The following is a 17,041-nucleotide window of genomic DNA, read 5'->3' as shown; positions in this document are numbered from 1 at the left end:
TTAAAAGGTTAAATTACATTTACAAAATTATTTCTCCACCTCATTAAAAACCCATAATGAGAGAGAAGTTCCTTAAAACACACAACGGTAATCTCCTCTTAACGTAATCAACACGAAAATTATTAAATATTCACGAAAGTAAGAGATCTTCAAATAAAATTATTCAGAAATATCTCCATTTGATAATTTTATACTTCTAAGAATTCCGTTCCACGGCGCATTAATGTTACATGAAAATTAAACGTATGATTTAGTACCCCGCTTTTAAAACGTTCGTAAACAATAAATTGCGTTATTCCTTTACAGGATATAAAATAAGTATTTAGGAGAATTTTGTTAGTATTTATCTGTTCAATCCGCTCCGTTTGTTTTGTTCTAGTAAGAGAAAGAGAGGCAGAGAAAACGCAGGTATTTTAAATGTGTCGTTAAAATCTTTCGGAAGACGTTTTGGATCGTTGCGCATTAAATATTGCTGCAGTGAAGCCAGCTTCACTAATGGGATTCCTGAAGTGAAAGTTAACAAGGAAATGCGGTTACCGCAAAAATCGCGAGAGTGATAAAATCTTAACGGGGATATGGTTTAGTTGTTCTCCGACAAGACAAGACTTTCTCGAGAAAATAGTTCCGAACATTAAAAGATGAAAAAACCACAATAATAATGGAATATGTGTGCGTGTGTTCAATGAAACGTTCCACACCAAAAACACGAACAAGAAAGTCATCATGATTTCTAGCAGTAAATCTCGATACAAAAACTATTCGATCAGTTATTATTTCAGGTTGGAGTTATCGTGCGATGTAGGGTAATTACTTTTATCTCACGTAAGGAGTAAAATTTGAAGAAAAAAATTTCATTTGTATTTTTTTTTACTTTCCAATCCAATAAAATCTAATTTCAATTCGAAATTACTGTAATTATTTTCTAAACTTGATTTATTATTGTTCCATAAAAGCAGGAAATGTGGTATATTTTCTGTTTCTCAATAAATGACTGATTAAAATGCGATATCATGCTAAAACTTTTATTGTATTTCTTTATTTATATAAAATTTCAATTTTCATTTGTTTGGTTTACGTTCTGAAAACTGAACACTTTTTATAAGGACACGCTATTTGAAATTTCCCGCAAGTTACAGTGTCGTTATCCATTTCTCTTCTTTCTATAACGACAACCATATTTGAATTGCAAATAGTTTTTCATTAGCATTTGTTATATTTTGAAAGGTTAGGGATGGTTGTATAATGTTAGATGGCAAACGGGTTTAGTTTAGACTGTCTGTAACGCCGGGATTACACTATAAAAGTTTTATAAAAGTTCTCTCACAGAACTTGAAAATGAAACCAATAAGCTTATCGGTTATATTCGAGAAAATGCAGCGGATTAGCTTATAAGTTGAATTTGTCAAGTTTTATGAAATGATTTTTATAAAATGTTTATAATGTAATACCGGACTAAATATTGTTTTTCATTTCAGTCTCCTTGCTATTATAAAGTATTTCATATAACTTCTGTAGGTTTTGATCTGTATAATGTAATTGGGATGTATGTACCTGGTCTTTAGCCCATACAAATACGTGTTGAATTGAAATTTGATATGATTAAATTGAATATAATCAACAAAAATTTCTATTTAATGATCTTTTTTTCGAGTGGAATATTCGTCCTTAGTCGATATTTATCTATATACTGTGCTGAGTTCTTGGAATTTCATTCTGAACGGATACAAATGTTGTACGTTCTTCAGTATGGCCATATCTCTACGAACACGTTTCGAAACGTTTTAGTTGCTACGTGACTTTTCATTTTACTTTGGAAATAAATTTACTCATACCATTTACTCAGATGGATCGTACTTTAAAAAGGCTCAAAGCTGATAGTTTCTGAATGTATGAGAATTTCGAAACAAAGCTTAAATCCTTCGGGCATTCGTATATTGTTCGAATCGATCTTCACATCAAACGAAGCAGTAAAAATACATTATATTTTACTGGTTTCGTCAAAGAATCTTTAGAAAGAAACGAACAATTCCGCTCAAATTTTTTGTTTTTCATTGGTGATCGGATAACGTCTTCATGGGATGAAGATGTAGTAATATTTGTTCTTTAATGAGACTCTTTTGTTCAAAACATATATCCATACAGCTTAAAAGAATTCACGTGGGTATTCCATGGAACAAAATTCATTAAATATTCTCTGAAGTTTCACCGAGAACAATTCAATGAATGTTTAGTTGTGAAAATTTACAAATATTTTTAGCTGTTATGTTCTTTGTGAAAGTTATTCGTGAGAAATACGAACAAATCAATAAATAATCTAAATGGATTAATGAGGGGAATATTTAAAGACAAGACAGTAAAACCCATGAAGCAATTAATCAGAAATTAGTGAATAATTATTGAATAAAATATATATATTTTAACTACGTTTTTCGTGAAATTACAGATAAAGATTCTAAGTATAGCCTGATTCAATCGAATATAATAATGTAATGACGTGAAAATGCATCAATAACATGAGTAATTGACGTTTGCAAGTAAACAAGAAAATATTCCAAATAATGTGTTTGCCGCAGAATAATTTAAAATGTCATTGTAAATTTTCATTTATTTCAATTTGGAAATTCAAACATTTTTATGAAGAATTATCTTTCCAAAGAGCTTCATTTAAAATTTAATCTTTTGAAACTTTATATGCTCTCTCCACAAACTTTCTTTCATCATATATACATTTTTAGTTAGGCCTGTATTACATATGTCTGGCTGTATTACATATGTCTGCCTGTATTACATATTACTGCCAATGCTCGAAGTTGGATACTTCGCGAACTGGCTGGCCCAATTGATTCTGGCAGTGTCTGAATTTCGAGCTTTCGCTTTGTTCTGGTCTGCCCTTATATGGCGTATCCATATATATGTATCACCAAGATATCAATATTCAGTTCCTATTGATCGTTAGGGTTACCATAGCTAATCATAATAATTACGGTTAGCAAACTATAAATGACCATAATTCACAAAAACATACGCCAACGCGATGATGACCCCGAATCCATAGGCGGAGATAGACTTGGAAGTCTGTGGGGGGCACGATGATGATGATGTCAATTCATATATGCATATATACATTAGATCAATCAACTTTACCTTTGACGCTGGGGGCTGCCCCCCCCACATCACCGCCCATGTCCGGATCGATATGTAGGGATTCCATGTACATAGGCCTGCCAAAGCCAGAGTTTCGGACATTGACAGCGGGGCCGAACTGGCCAATTTTGGGCACATGTACTATAAAAACTTGAAAAATGCAACCAATATAAGCACATCGCTTTAATAGTGCAATACCGGCCTTAGATGATTTCAAGAATCAAATCTTGCATTTTGTCGTGTTATGACCATATATACAAGACTTTAATTCATATACTCATTGGCCCATATCCTACAGGATAACCCTGTGGTTTGCTTTTTCCCTCTCCGCCTTTTTAGTAATTATTTCCCGACTCTCCAACGAAGTTTAGTTGAATTAGCCATTTTTATTGAAATCACGCGTGAAAATAATTTCCAAAATTTATGAAAAAATTTCTTATTTAACTCGAAAATATTTTTCTAATACATAATTTATTATGATATCAACGGCTACCCTGTATAAATATACAGTCGCACTTGTAGTTGATTCGAAGCTCAGAGGGGGGGGGGGGCAGCAAAAATAGTTGTAATTATCAAAAATTCAAGAGAATTATCCAATGCTTTATGGCACAGGATAACTATACGTTCACAAGAAATCAAAATGCCTTGGTTAAAAATGTAATTAATGATATCATTTACTTTGCATGTATGAAACGTAAACGATCACGAAAACATAGGCGGAGATTGACTTAGAAGTCTGGGGGGGCCAAGGTCATTATTGCTGGGGGGGGGGGCACGATGATGATGATGTGAATTCATCTATTCATATATACATTAGATCAGTCGACTCCACGTTTGACTCTGGGGGGCATTGCCCCCTCCCCCCGTATCTCCGCCCATGCACGAAAACTATTTCATTTGTAATTTTAATTTTCTTTCTTTTCAGTGTGCTTAAACATTGAACAAATTCTTTGAGTTGATTTTTTAGAGAATGAAAGATGCGACTTTCGAGCTATTTGTTTTTGAACATGTCCGTTGCTCCTACAAGTGTAGGGCTATGGACATCTGTTATTTGCTTAAATTTGTTCTCATGAGTATATATTCACCGCGACTTTATTCCCTACTTTACCAATGTGTCCACACATTCACATAACCACCGCAGTTTTTTCCCCCAGATTCAAACTATAGTTATCAACCTTGTTTGGGACATGGTGAAAAATACTGTTTAGCTATATATACAATGGTAATCAAAATCATCGTTTAATAATGCTAGAGAGACATTAATCTCCAACACATTTCACCAGAGAAGTGACTGGGATTTCAACACTTCAGTTTTTAAACATTCCGTGTATGTGAAGATTGCGACTCACACACACAAACTTTGATATTTCCGAGCTTTTGCATATAGCTTTGCTATATAGCTTTTGCATCTGCTCTTGGCAGGTGTTAATCCAAGAACCGATAGAACTCCAGCTGCCCACGAAAAGACAAAAGCTAGTTTGTGTGGAACTGGTAACAAAAACAGCGCTTCTTATCGCTAAAAGCTGCAACAAAAAAAGTTTAGATTTTCTTGATTGTAATTTTTTATCTCAAAACGTTGGTGAAAGAATCCATAGACACATTATGTATATAATAAAAACATTTACTACACATAAAGTAAAGCGGGATTATAACAAAGTTACAAACATGCGTGCAGTGTGACGGCCAAATAGCAACTGACAAGTAGTTCACATTACCGCATGAAGAAGCTGTGCTGAATATGGAAATTGCATTCCATAACATCAACAGTTTATCGGATCAAGGTCAAGGTCCATCATAGGTCATTCTACCTATTAGTCTGCATATACATAGGACTAGTAAAATTCTACCAGTAAATAAGTTATTCTCCCTGTCCATGAATAATCAATCAATTCATAATCCTGAAAAATTGCATCAGAAATAAAACCTAAACTGTTATACAAATAAACTAATATAATGTTATGGCAGTAAACGACGGTCTGGCTTTAGCAATCAAAGGCACCTCGTAACATTGGGGCCAAATAAAACTGAAAACGTTTGCATGCATGTAGACACATAATGACTTAGATACAAATACAAACATAGACCACAACAGGCAAATTAACCAAAGAGGTGGCTGAAAAAAAGATGTCCATAAAAAAAAAAGTCAAATATAACTACAGCAACCCTAAATAAAAGCATATATCACGAGAAAAATAACCAATACATAATTAATGATAAGTAATACGTTGTTCATACAAAAAGATCATTGTTGTCCTACCTAAGCATGGATATCATCCCGATTTATTCCACTATGTTCATTGCAGTTCTTTTGAACGTATCGTGTTAGAATTCACAACCACCGGAGAGAGAGAGAGAGAGAGAGAGAGGTAAGCTATTCCATTTATTTACAAACCTATTGGAGATATACTTATATAGAATAATGCCACAATTTTTTTCACAAGAAAACCACGCCTGCCAAAGATCACTGCGCAAAATAGTTCATGGTTAACTGCACGAATATCAGGTTGCCGTAATGTTCCCCAGTCATATTATTTAATCTCTAGGTAGCTAAGAGCAATGTATGGTAGACAAAGCCTTTGCTCTAATCAAACTTTATTGTCTAGCACACATCGATTACATTTCAAACTCATTTGTTGAGTCGGAATGGTGAAAAAAAAATTAAACAAACTAATAAAATTAAATTAAATCGGATAAAAAACAACGAATAAGACTAATCCCTAGAAAATTCCAGTCTTTGATTCTTCAATTAAAATTTGTTACCGTGTATTTTTCAAAAGAAAAAAAAATTACTTTTAATTCCGTACCTTAATAGTTTCTTTACCAGTCACATAAAAAGCGTCGACATTATTGAGTGAGGGTTTGAGAATCATTAAGAATCATGATCAATAAAAAGAAAAGTTAAAAATAAATAGATTATTTAAACAGTTCATTCTCAACTTTTATTAATGGGTAACAGTTTTAATCACAGACATTAAGCCGAAATTCTACCTTTCTCAAATAACGTTATCATAGCAGTGAGGTTAATTCCATTTTTCATTTCCAGGAATGATCAAAGAATATCGATGAATAGTTTTATTACCCATAACCCTTTCAGATCCAAGCATTTTGGAATTTTTTTGCATTTCTAATACTCAAAATATGCATTAAAAACATGAATGATAACAAATCTTTTTCTTTTTTTCTTGTGAAAAAAATAATTCACTTCATTATTCATTATGATTGAATTATTATTGAAAAAATAATTGAATCATTTTTCTCAGCCAAGATGATGAAGGGTATATTCCTCTCCACAACCATTTTGTTTTCCAGAATTGCGGTGCTAAATATTATATAAAAAATCCCACTCAGAGGTGATTTATTTATTTATTCAATATTGTTTGGCACAGGCCTATGCAAGAGGATTCGGAAGTTATGTATGATGAAAATGGCAATTTTGATGATAAAAAGGATAATTCGGAAATCTTAGTACAATTTACAATATTTTGTGGTAGGTTGTTCTAGTCTTGGAAAAGAAAGAAGCTAAATTTGTGACATTCTGAAGAATCAAAGATTGGCTATAATTTTTGGGAATGGTTGAGTCTAACGGAGAAATGTGAGGGTTCAATTAGAATTGTTCCGGATAATTTTCCACAAGACTTCGGGATTGCAAAACAAGAAGCGTTCCGACGGACAAACACAGATTTATTTACAGAACAGCAATTTACACGTATTTACAGAGAGCTAAACACAACTGACTTTTTATCGAGTCTGTCTATTCGAGTCTCTTTTAGCCTGCCATCTTGTGAGCGCCGCACTATTTATAACCCCGGAGAAACTTCGAGGAAAAAGAACATTCCACAAAATTCTATCTTACAGTTTCCTAGTCGGGGTTGGACCACTGTCTGGAGGGGAGGGGCTTTCTAGAATGTTCTTCTAGCCCTCCACCAATCGGACTTTTTTTCCGTTTAACCGAAACCGGTATCAACCGATTTCGATATTTCTGAGAGCCATCAAACAAATCGCGCCATCTATCGCCTACAGACCGTAACAGAATGTTGGAAGTGTCGGTATTAAAAAACCCATATGGAGGATTTTGAAAAGAAAAGTTAAACGAGAGATTAACTTTTGATAAGAGCGGTTTGATATATTGAGTTGTCGCTTGAGCTCCGATATGGAGACAGACGAATACCAACAGTTAAAAATGAAGAGAGTGGAGTTATTTTTGGATAGATTCTAATTTGTCTATGTTTGTCTGGGTATGGGGGGTCCTTTCCCCACAGGCATAAGAGAGCGCGGGACGATTTCTCCTGGAAGTCACCATAAAAACCCCCTGAAACTGCCACGCCCTGATGAAAGACACTAAAGTTCATATTCACCATATATCTAACTCAAAACTTACATAATCCTTTAAGCCAGAGCTGAAGTTCTTGTGGTCGAAAGAGAAAAAAAAAATTACAGTGAGAGCAAACACAACCCACACATTCAGATTTTTTTCATTTCTTCATGGATTTGTCATATTACTTAAATTATACATGTTTGTAATGTTCATGAAGGTTGTAATTTGAATTTTTTCAGGTAAAAATATATTATTCAAATATCATGACAAGCAAATATTATGAATGAAATGAGCCAGGCTATCTCTCTCAATACTGTGTGTATGATGTCATGATTAATAAAACTTGTAAATTCCTTCCTTCCGTATGCTTTATAGCAGTGATTCCCAACATGGGCTTAAATGCTTCCTGGGAGGCGATGGAATGTTCCGGGGGAAGATTGAAGCTACGGTTATAACATAGGATCCTATAGGTTCGATTGGGTTGCGGGGCAATGGGAGAAACAAATTTCTGAAGAAGGGGGCGATGGGACAAGAAACGTTGGGAAACTATGTTTTATAGTAACGTTCTTTATCCTTTTTACTAAATTATACATGTTTGTAATGTTCATGAAGGTTGCAATTCGCCCATCGCTTTTTTTTCCCTCACTATAATAAAAAAACACCTCTCATGACGTGTATGACTTTCTAGGAAAAGAAATATTTTTTTCAGGGGAATGTTTTTGTGTGTGTATGTTATTTATACTGAGCATATTTCTTTCTTTATTTTACTCGCTCCTTCTGTTACCTGGCCTTGAATAAGAACTGACTCCGCCTACTGGAAGTGGATCGATTGGAGGTGGAGAAATGGGAAACATGTTTTAGAGTAAAAACAACTTCAACGTGTTTTCAGAAAACGAGATATTTCCGGGTGGCTGAAATAAAGCAAAGTTTGACGAGATATATCAGGATTGCCGCTGAAAGGGTTAATTTACGAAGGGGCAAAAATTTCTGAAATAGGAGAAATAATTTTTGTATCGGCAAAATATACATAAATGAGAGAATTAGTTTGCGCACCGGGATAGTGAAAAAAAAAGAACATCAACAGGAGAAATAATTTCAGGACCGAAAAAGTATAGCCTGTATTCTATTAATTAAATATAAAAGAATGTAGCGGCTACATGAATTTGGAGAACTGTTGGCACCAGTGCGTGGACCAGCGGTGAAAGAGCACTGTTTTTTTATACGACCAGTTTGTGCTATAGTACTGACTGTTCACTGCGATATTTCTATGTATCAATGGGTTTTTTTTTTTTTGTCTTTTCAACAAAAAGTGTTGGTCGATAAATTATTATACTATTGATAATCGTTTGAAACATTAATGTCATGTAGAATAATTGAGAACAAACAAAATGTTATGTTTTTAGAAATTCTTCCATCTGATACATAATAATTATGTGCGTAGGGTATTTTTTAGAAAACAACTTTATTAAAGACAAAGTCAGAGATCATTCGATCAATGTTCATTTAGTTTTCCGATAGAGAGACATTTTGCCATTTTCATAAAAAAAAAAAAATGCAATGCAATACACAAAACCTCACAACACGTAAGCTACACATACACACAGCTAAATAGCTAAAAAGAGGGCTAAAAACAGTTAAAAGTGTTTGATCACCGAAATGACCCATGTTTGTCCAGGAGAAAAAAAAGCAAAGAAAGAAAGGGAAGCAAAACTGCTCAGTGCTGAAATGAATGAACGCCAGAACTTTGCCACTGGACTTATCCCGTTGCCGAGATCACTTCCAGCCCAGCTTCGTGGCAGAGTTTGGAACACTTTATTTTGTGTCAAAAAAAAAAAGTTTTTACAACATATTTTCCCCGGACAATTAGGTACTGTCGCGATTAACAAATTCTGTGGTGATTACAGAAGAGATGGGGTTGGGAGTTGCAGAAAAGTTCCGGGGTGTGGTTAAGACGGATGAACTAACTCACTTTTGAAATCCCAAGCCGCGGTCTCCTTTATGTGCCACTAGGCGAACGTGCATCCTGTCCCATTGGGTTCAGCTATTCATTTTTAATCAAATGGCTCTTACTACATCGAGTTGATAGCTGTCTTCATAGGGAGAACAACGCGAGCGATTTTATACTTGCGAGCACGAAACAAGGTGGGAGGGGGCACTACTATTGATCTTTACTAATTTTTCCGACACAACCCTGCCTCTTTTGAGGTAATGAAGTAAGTTGTTTTGCATCAGTCTGGGGTTGTGTGAGCGGTTATATCTATCTATCTACATGTCTGTCCAGGGCAGATCCATGAAAATCGCACATGTTTTTTCGACAAAAAAAAACAAAAAAAAAACATATTATTACCAATAATTTTGAAAACCGGCATGTACTTTAGATGTGCTCGTAAACATTTTTCTACACGTTGAAATTAAAAGAACAATAAGCACCAACCTAAATGAGAGAAATAATTTGAGAAATCGCCAAAAAAACAATAATAATAATAAAAGGAAAGTTTCCTTGATTTCATATTTATACTCAATTATTATACATACGAAAACCAATATTTACAGCATTAGAACCCACCTATCTGCCACTTATCCAATTAAAAAACTGAACTATTTGATATAATTTCTAAATAGAATCGGTAGTTGGATTTACACCGGTGTGCAGATTTAAAATGAGCAATATATTGTATGAGATTAGAATATATTGTTTATTCTCGTATTATTTTTGGGTGTAATAGCGGTTACTGTGCTTTTACGCTCGCCTCCGAATGTTAGGAATTACTTTTCATTTCGAAACTAACAGGCAATGGAATATTTAACGCTTGACAATCCAGTACGATGCGCATTTTGTTTATTATTATTTTTTTATGTAGATGTCAACGAGGGATCTAGTTATGACAATAATTATGTATAAAACTTGCATTAATATTCACACTAAAATCCCCGGTGCACTGAGATCCGCTTCGGCCATCATCAAATTAAAACAGGGCAAAATTATATTTTAGGGTAAAATTAAATGTTAGAATAACTTTGCGGCGGCTTTCATAAAATATATATGATCGTAACAGAAAAAAAAAATTTTTTTAATTATTTTTTCTATTTCAGTTATATCAATGGTTAATTAAACCAGAACCAGAAATAGAATTTTATGGTGATGCCTGGACCTTAACGTGGGCCATCTGTCACCGTAAAGGCTGGGGACCTTGCGTCCCCCCCCCCCCGGTGAAGAGAAATGTATGTGTAAAGTGTGTATGCATGTATGAATTGGGAAAATTTTTCTTTTTAGTCACAATCGGGAGAATTTAACGATTTCCTGCTTCATGGTGATTAAATTTAATTTAAATTTTCAATTTAACGATGGTTAATTAAATTTTATGACAGTCGTGATTATGCGTGTTTCGAGTTCATTCTCTCTCTCAGAAACAATTGTGTTCGATTTTTGAATCATAGATGGCAGCAGATCAAGCCTCTCACCAACAAGTGATTTATATCTGTACGGATACTTATTTCAAAGCCAGCTTAGTACTAGAGCCCGGATAATATGAACTAAAACAGTGGCAAAATTTGCACAAAAAAACGATGAAATAGGCGGAAATACAGACGAAACAACGCTGGAGAGAATGCACCAAGGAAAGATAAGTCTGCATTTAAATATTTCGAGATATGACATAAAATCAAAAACGTGCAAAATATGGAAAAAATATCCATTTATTAATTCCGAAGTATGTGACAAAATAAAGGGGAAAAAAATGCAAACGGATGTGTCAAAAGAAAAGGTCAGAAAATGTATGAAAATATGCATTTAAAAAGGCTGAAGTTTTCTTAAAAACGGAAAAATATGCACAAAAAGTAAAAAAGGAATATACATTTAAAAATGTAGAAATATGACCTAAAAATGAAATATATGCATGAAAAGAAAAATATGCATATTAATAGCACTAAAGTATGGCCTAGCCTAACCAAAGAGACAAAAAAATTACAGTAAAACTGTACACAAAAAGTTGTTGTTGCTGTGCTCAAAAATGTAAATCGTGTGTGTGTGTGTATGGGGGTGGGTGGGGGGTAAATCGAAAAGCTATCCATTCTTAGGCCGGGATTACACTATAAAAGTTTTAGAAAAGTTCGTTTATAATTTTTTTTTACAAATGCAAGCTTATAATATTTGATCATGTTTATATATATTGTTTGTACAAGGCAATAATTGCATTTTTAATTGGATTGCTGTATTTTTGGAAATATATGACATCAATATTTGCTACGGGCATCTTTTTCTCAGTCACCTCGTTGGGCGTTTTGTCTGTTGTGGCGTTGTATTTGTATTAAGTGCAAAAATATTCATTTAATAATGCCTAAAAAATATGCCTTGAAATAAACGATATCCAATGGTGATATATTTTCTTGTAAAAACAGAAAATTTGAGAAAAAAAATATTAAATTTGATTGAATTTGGAGAATAAAATGGTAAAAAATAATCTTGCAAACATTTCAACATGGCGATCAATGGAAAAGATGCTGCAAATAAGCACTGCATATGCATTCGTATACACTTACGGTAAAAGAATACGCAATTGCATATGCATTTTCATTTCATCCAGTCTCAATGTAATTACAGTATGGAAAAAAAAAATCAGTCGATGTGGATAATTAGAGGAAAAAAAAGGCATTAAATGCATATATATGTAAAATCCTTATTCACATGGATACAGAACTTTTTTTGAGAGAATTTTTCTGTAATTTATCGAATCATTTCTCTTTTTTCAATTTGAAAAGATGTGAATATGATGAACTATCATGCAAACTGGGTTGACCTTGTGCCTGGGGTGACCAGACTATGTGACTATGTGTCATTCATTGATTTTAGGACGCAAGCGCTTCGTTGGAGCGTATAGATGAACTACCGGTTTCAAGATTTCTCATGCTGATTCAGGAGATGAAGTTGATTCATTGAACGTATTTTTTGCATCATCTCCTGTCAGCTGGGTAATTTTCAGATTACATTGTGATTTACACGAAATTTTTCAAGTACGTGTAAATCTCTCCTGGTGCAGGCAGCATGGTCCCCACAAGGGCTGACAAGGCTCCAGCCCCGGGGCCCGGAACGATTTTCACAATTTTTTTGCTTTTTCACGCTAGAAATTCATCATAAAGGGGCCCTCCGTGAAAGTCTTGTCGGGGGAGCCCGCAAAAGACCCCAGCCTAGGGGCCCTGCTTCAGGATGTGGGAGCCATGGCAGGCAGTGTGTGTGTTTTGTGGAAACTAGATGAGTTAATATTTCTATGTAGAAGTTACTGACGATTTGAATTGTAAAAATACTGCATTTTGGCAGAAATATGACGCATGAAAAAAAAGAGGGGGGGGGGGATTCAGACGGCGACTTCGTGCCACTTGTTTTTTACTTTTTTTCATTAGTTTGTTATTTTTTATGATTCCATCAATGGTTCACAAGTACGTGCGAAGACTGGGTGGTCATCCCTACGCAATGCTCAAATGAAACACTTGAAGAGGCTCTTCGTACGATAAGAAACAAAAGGATGCTCGCAATTTTGATCCTGTGTAAGGGCCATGTAGAAAGTTAGTAAAAAAATTACTCAAATCACCACGCACTAAAAATTCATATACAACTCTATATACGCACTCAGAATGTTAGATACACATACTCACATTTCTGGCACAACTCAATCTGTAGTAAATTGCCCATGGCGATAGACCTGGCTTGTGCTTGGTTTGAAGGAAAGAAACTCATCCAAAAATTTGAAACCAATTTACTGTTAATTATATGTATTTCTATGGAAAACTGCACCATGACTGGTGCGAATTCGACTCACGCGGTTGTCGTCGGTCCCACCTATCGGGTAACTTCTTGGCATTACTGTACAGTTGAGCGAAAAAAAATGCTGCTAAAATAGGTTTTGATCATTTTATTTCTAGAGTTATTTTGGACCGTCTTCTACGTACTACTACTACTAAACCAGGCATGCATTTCATCCATATTCATCTGCGTCACTTCTAACGAATCGGTACATGTTAGTGTGTGTGTGTGTGTGTGTAGTGAACCTTTCGTGAAGTTTGTTTCTGTATAATGTTTGTTATGCGCAGTGCTGAAATCTGCCATCAATTTTTCTATGTTCTATCAATCTGTTTGTTATGTATAGTGCTGTCATCTGTCATAAATTTTTGTAATGTAAAACGGGAGTAAATGAAACCGTGGCCTGAATGCCGGAAAGCATGGCATACTCGAAGCCAACTTGTGTTGTCATTTCCTTCGAATTTCGATGGCAATTGCTCAAACCTTGTGGGTACATACAGTCGAATCTCCATTCAACGGATCGGAAGTGAATCGACAAATTTATTCGTTTAAATCGGGGAAATTCTGAAATCGGGGCCAAATTAATCAGGAGCATTAACACACTCAAAACGGCAAATTTTAAATGCTACTTACTTTAGAGGTTGCTGTTACAACTTATTTCTGACAACACTGAAAAAAAAAATAACACATTAACTTGCGATTGGAGCTGCATGAAAAAATTTGTTGATAGAATTTTGTTTGATACGTCTATCACATTTCTATCAAATTCTATCGAAGTCTTCACTTTTTCTCTAATCGAAAAACGTTTTTCCCTCTTCAAATGATCCGACATTTTTTACTTGTCAAGACAGCACAAAGTCTTGATAAGTATTCATGGCATTGGTGTTTTTAGCCCGGTATTACGCAGTAAAAGTTTGATAAAATTTCTTTTATAGCAAATTTAACAAATAGGGTTTTTCAAGTTTTGTGAAATATATTTTATCAGATGTTTATATTGTAATCTCAGAAGAAGAAAAAAAATAAAAGGGGAATTCAAAAAAAATATTCGTTATGTCGAGGTGTTTCGTTCGTTAAATCAGGGTGTTTGACGTCTATTTTCACCAGATTTCTGAAACAAAATGTTCGTTAAATTGAGGAAATCGTTGAATCGAGGTCCGACTCTGTAAACGCAGTTATGAGGAGAGATTTGTTTCCCGGTGCGATTCCTTTTTTTGAAATTCCAAATAGGAATACGAAAAAGTATTACGGGAACTGGAAAATGAGAGCAAGAGGGGAAAAATTTCAAACCCTAAAGTCTTTGGTTATTTCATGTACCAAAAAATAAATGTTATTTCTTCAAATATTCTTCCGAACAACGTAAACCTATGCATCGTGTGCTGCCATCTATCAACAGTACAAAGCAAATAATGCATTTTTTCACTGTCGAGGGATGAAATGTGAAGAAACGATGACTTCAGTTTTCAGTAAAGAAAACATCTTTCGTGCCCATACATCACATGGGCGGAGATACAGACAGGGCCGGGCTTAGGAATTTCGCGGAACCTCCAAAAAAATTTTATGCAGTCTCTCTGATCTATCTGTAGGGCTCCTTCGAGTTGTGAATAATTCTCTTTTATCTGATGTATTATTTGGAATAATTACTATTAATATTTTATCATTATGACAAGTATTATTGTCAGTCTACAAGATAATCTTATCGTGAAATTTGGCATTGAGGATTTTATTCTAAAATATATCTATCATATAATCAAAATATCTACTTCTACACGGAGTCACCATTGAGGTACTCAGTGCTCTCGGATCTGACCATAATCCGGTACTATTCGAGATTGACAGTGGTCTCACTTATGAAATTCCATACATGCTTCGTACAGATTGGACCAACGTCCGTACAACACTGGAAAATGAACCGGTCATTGAGATCAATAGTTTGACAAAAGAGAGCATTGATATAGCAGCAGAAAAAATTACTGAGGTAATTCAAAATGCCGTAAATAATTCGACAAGGCGTAGTAAGCCTTTTAAAAATTATGGCATCCCTGAGGAGTTGAAGTGTAAAATTAACTTCAAAAATCAACTCCGAAGACGAGTACAGCGTACGAGAGATCCCAATCTCCGTAACATGCTGAACCGTATATCCAGAGAAATAAGACACAGCCTCAAGGAATATCACTCTCTGAAGTGGAATGATTTTCTTGATGAGGCTGATGTATCGGATGGGTCTCTCTGGAAATTAATTAGAATTTGTAAGCCCAGAGCCATCAACATCAACAGAATACATGGTACAAATGGTCTTGTATACACTGATGAAGAGATAGCGGAGTCATTCGCTAATACATATGAAGACCAGTTTTCACCAAATAGTAACCAACCGCCTATTGTAGAAACACACTTTGAACAGGTGGTTAACAATTTTCTACAAAACAACCAGCCACATAACATCGTGACGGCTGCTCCCACTGATCGTGAGGAGATCCTCGAGATAATTAAAGGACTTAAAGAAAAAAAGGCCCCTGGGTTTGATAATATTACTAACACAGCTTTGAAGATACTTCCATATAATATTATCGCCACATTAGTAAACATCTTTAATGGTATGTTAAAAATTTGTCATTTTCCGTATAGCTGGAAACATGCCATTATTAAAGTCATTCCAAAAACTAGGGAGATAAGTCTATTTGCGAATGATTTTCGCCCGATCAGCTTGCTTCCGGGATTGTCCAAGATTTTTGAACGAGTTTTTAAGGCGAGATTATCTTTGTATCTCGAGGATAACAGCTTTATCCGAGATGAACAACATGCCTTTCGTAGCAGACATTCTTGTGTAACACAACTGGTCCGTGTTGTGGAGTACATACAGGATGCTTTCATCCACAAGGATTATGTAGCATGTTTTGATTCAGACATACAGAAGGCCTTCGATAAGGTTAAGCACTCAACACTGATTGCCATTATGATACTTAGAAGGTTTCCTTCCCACTTTATACATATGGTTCACAGCTACCTCAGGGATAGGACATTTCCGGTCCGTATCAAAAACGCCCTCTCCACCAGACGTCCACTAAAGGCATCTATTTGTCAAGGGTCGGTAATTGGCCCAATACTCTTCAATATTTTTATTAACGATTTTCCTGCTCCACAAAGAGGAATTTTAGCTTCTTATGCTGACGACTCGAAAATCCTTATGGCATCCAGGGACCCTCAGCAAGCTCTGAGGAACTTGCAAGAAATGGTCCGAAGGGTCGAGATCTGGTGTCAGCTACATGCAGTGGTCTTAAACGAGGGTAAATGCAACTTTATATGGTTTGCAAGGAGACAACTCCCTCCGAACACCACTATCACAGTGGGGCAGACCATATTACAACCCAAGTCTCAGACAAAATATCTTGGTGTTATTTTGGATAAAAAGCTCAGTTTCAAAGCTCACATTCATGAGGCAAAAGTTCGAGCCGCTAAGGCTGCAGGACTTCTAAACAGAGTCTGTTACACACGCTCTGCACTTAGCCTCAAAAACAAAACCATTATGTACAAGTCAGTCATTAGACCAATTATGTGCTATGCAGCACCATGCTTTTCCACAGCGAAACCCTCTGTCATCAAACAATTACAAGTGCAGCGAAATAAAATACTTCGGCGATATACCGGGGCACAATGGTATATCAGAAATCTTGACATAATGAAGGATTTGAACATTGAAACCATACATGACTACTTAGTCAAACTATGTAGAGGATATTTCGATAGAGCTGAAACATCAGAATATCAGCACATAAGAGACATCTCGCCTT

The sequence above is a fragment of the Pholcus phalangioides genome, unplaced genomic scaffold (assembly GCF_987345545.1).
Source record: "Pholcus phalangioides strain wild (caught in Gottingen) unplaced genomic scaffold, Ppha-v1.0 ptg000015l_1, whole genome shotgun sequence".
Lineage (NCBI taxonomy): Eukaryota > Metazoa > Arthropoda > Arachnida > Araneae > Pholcidae > Pholcus > Pholcus phalangioides.
Note: the sequence above shows the minus strand (reverse complement) of the source record.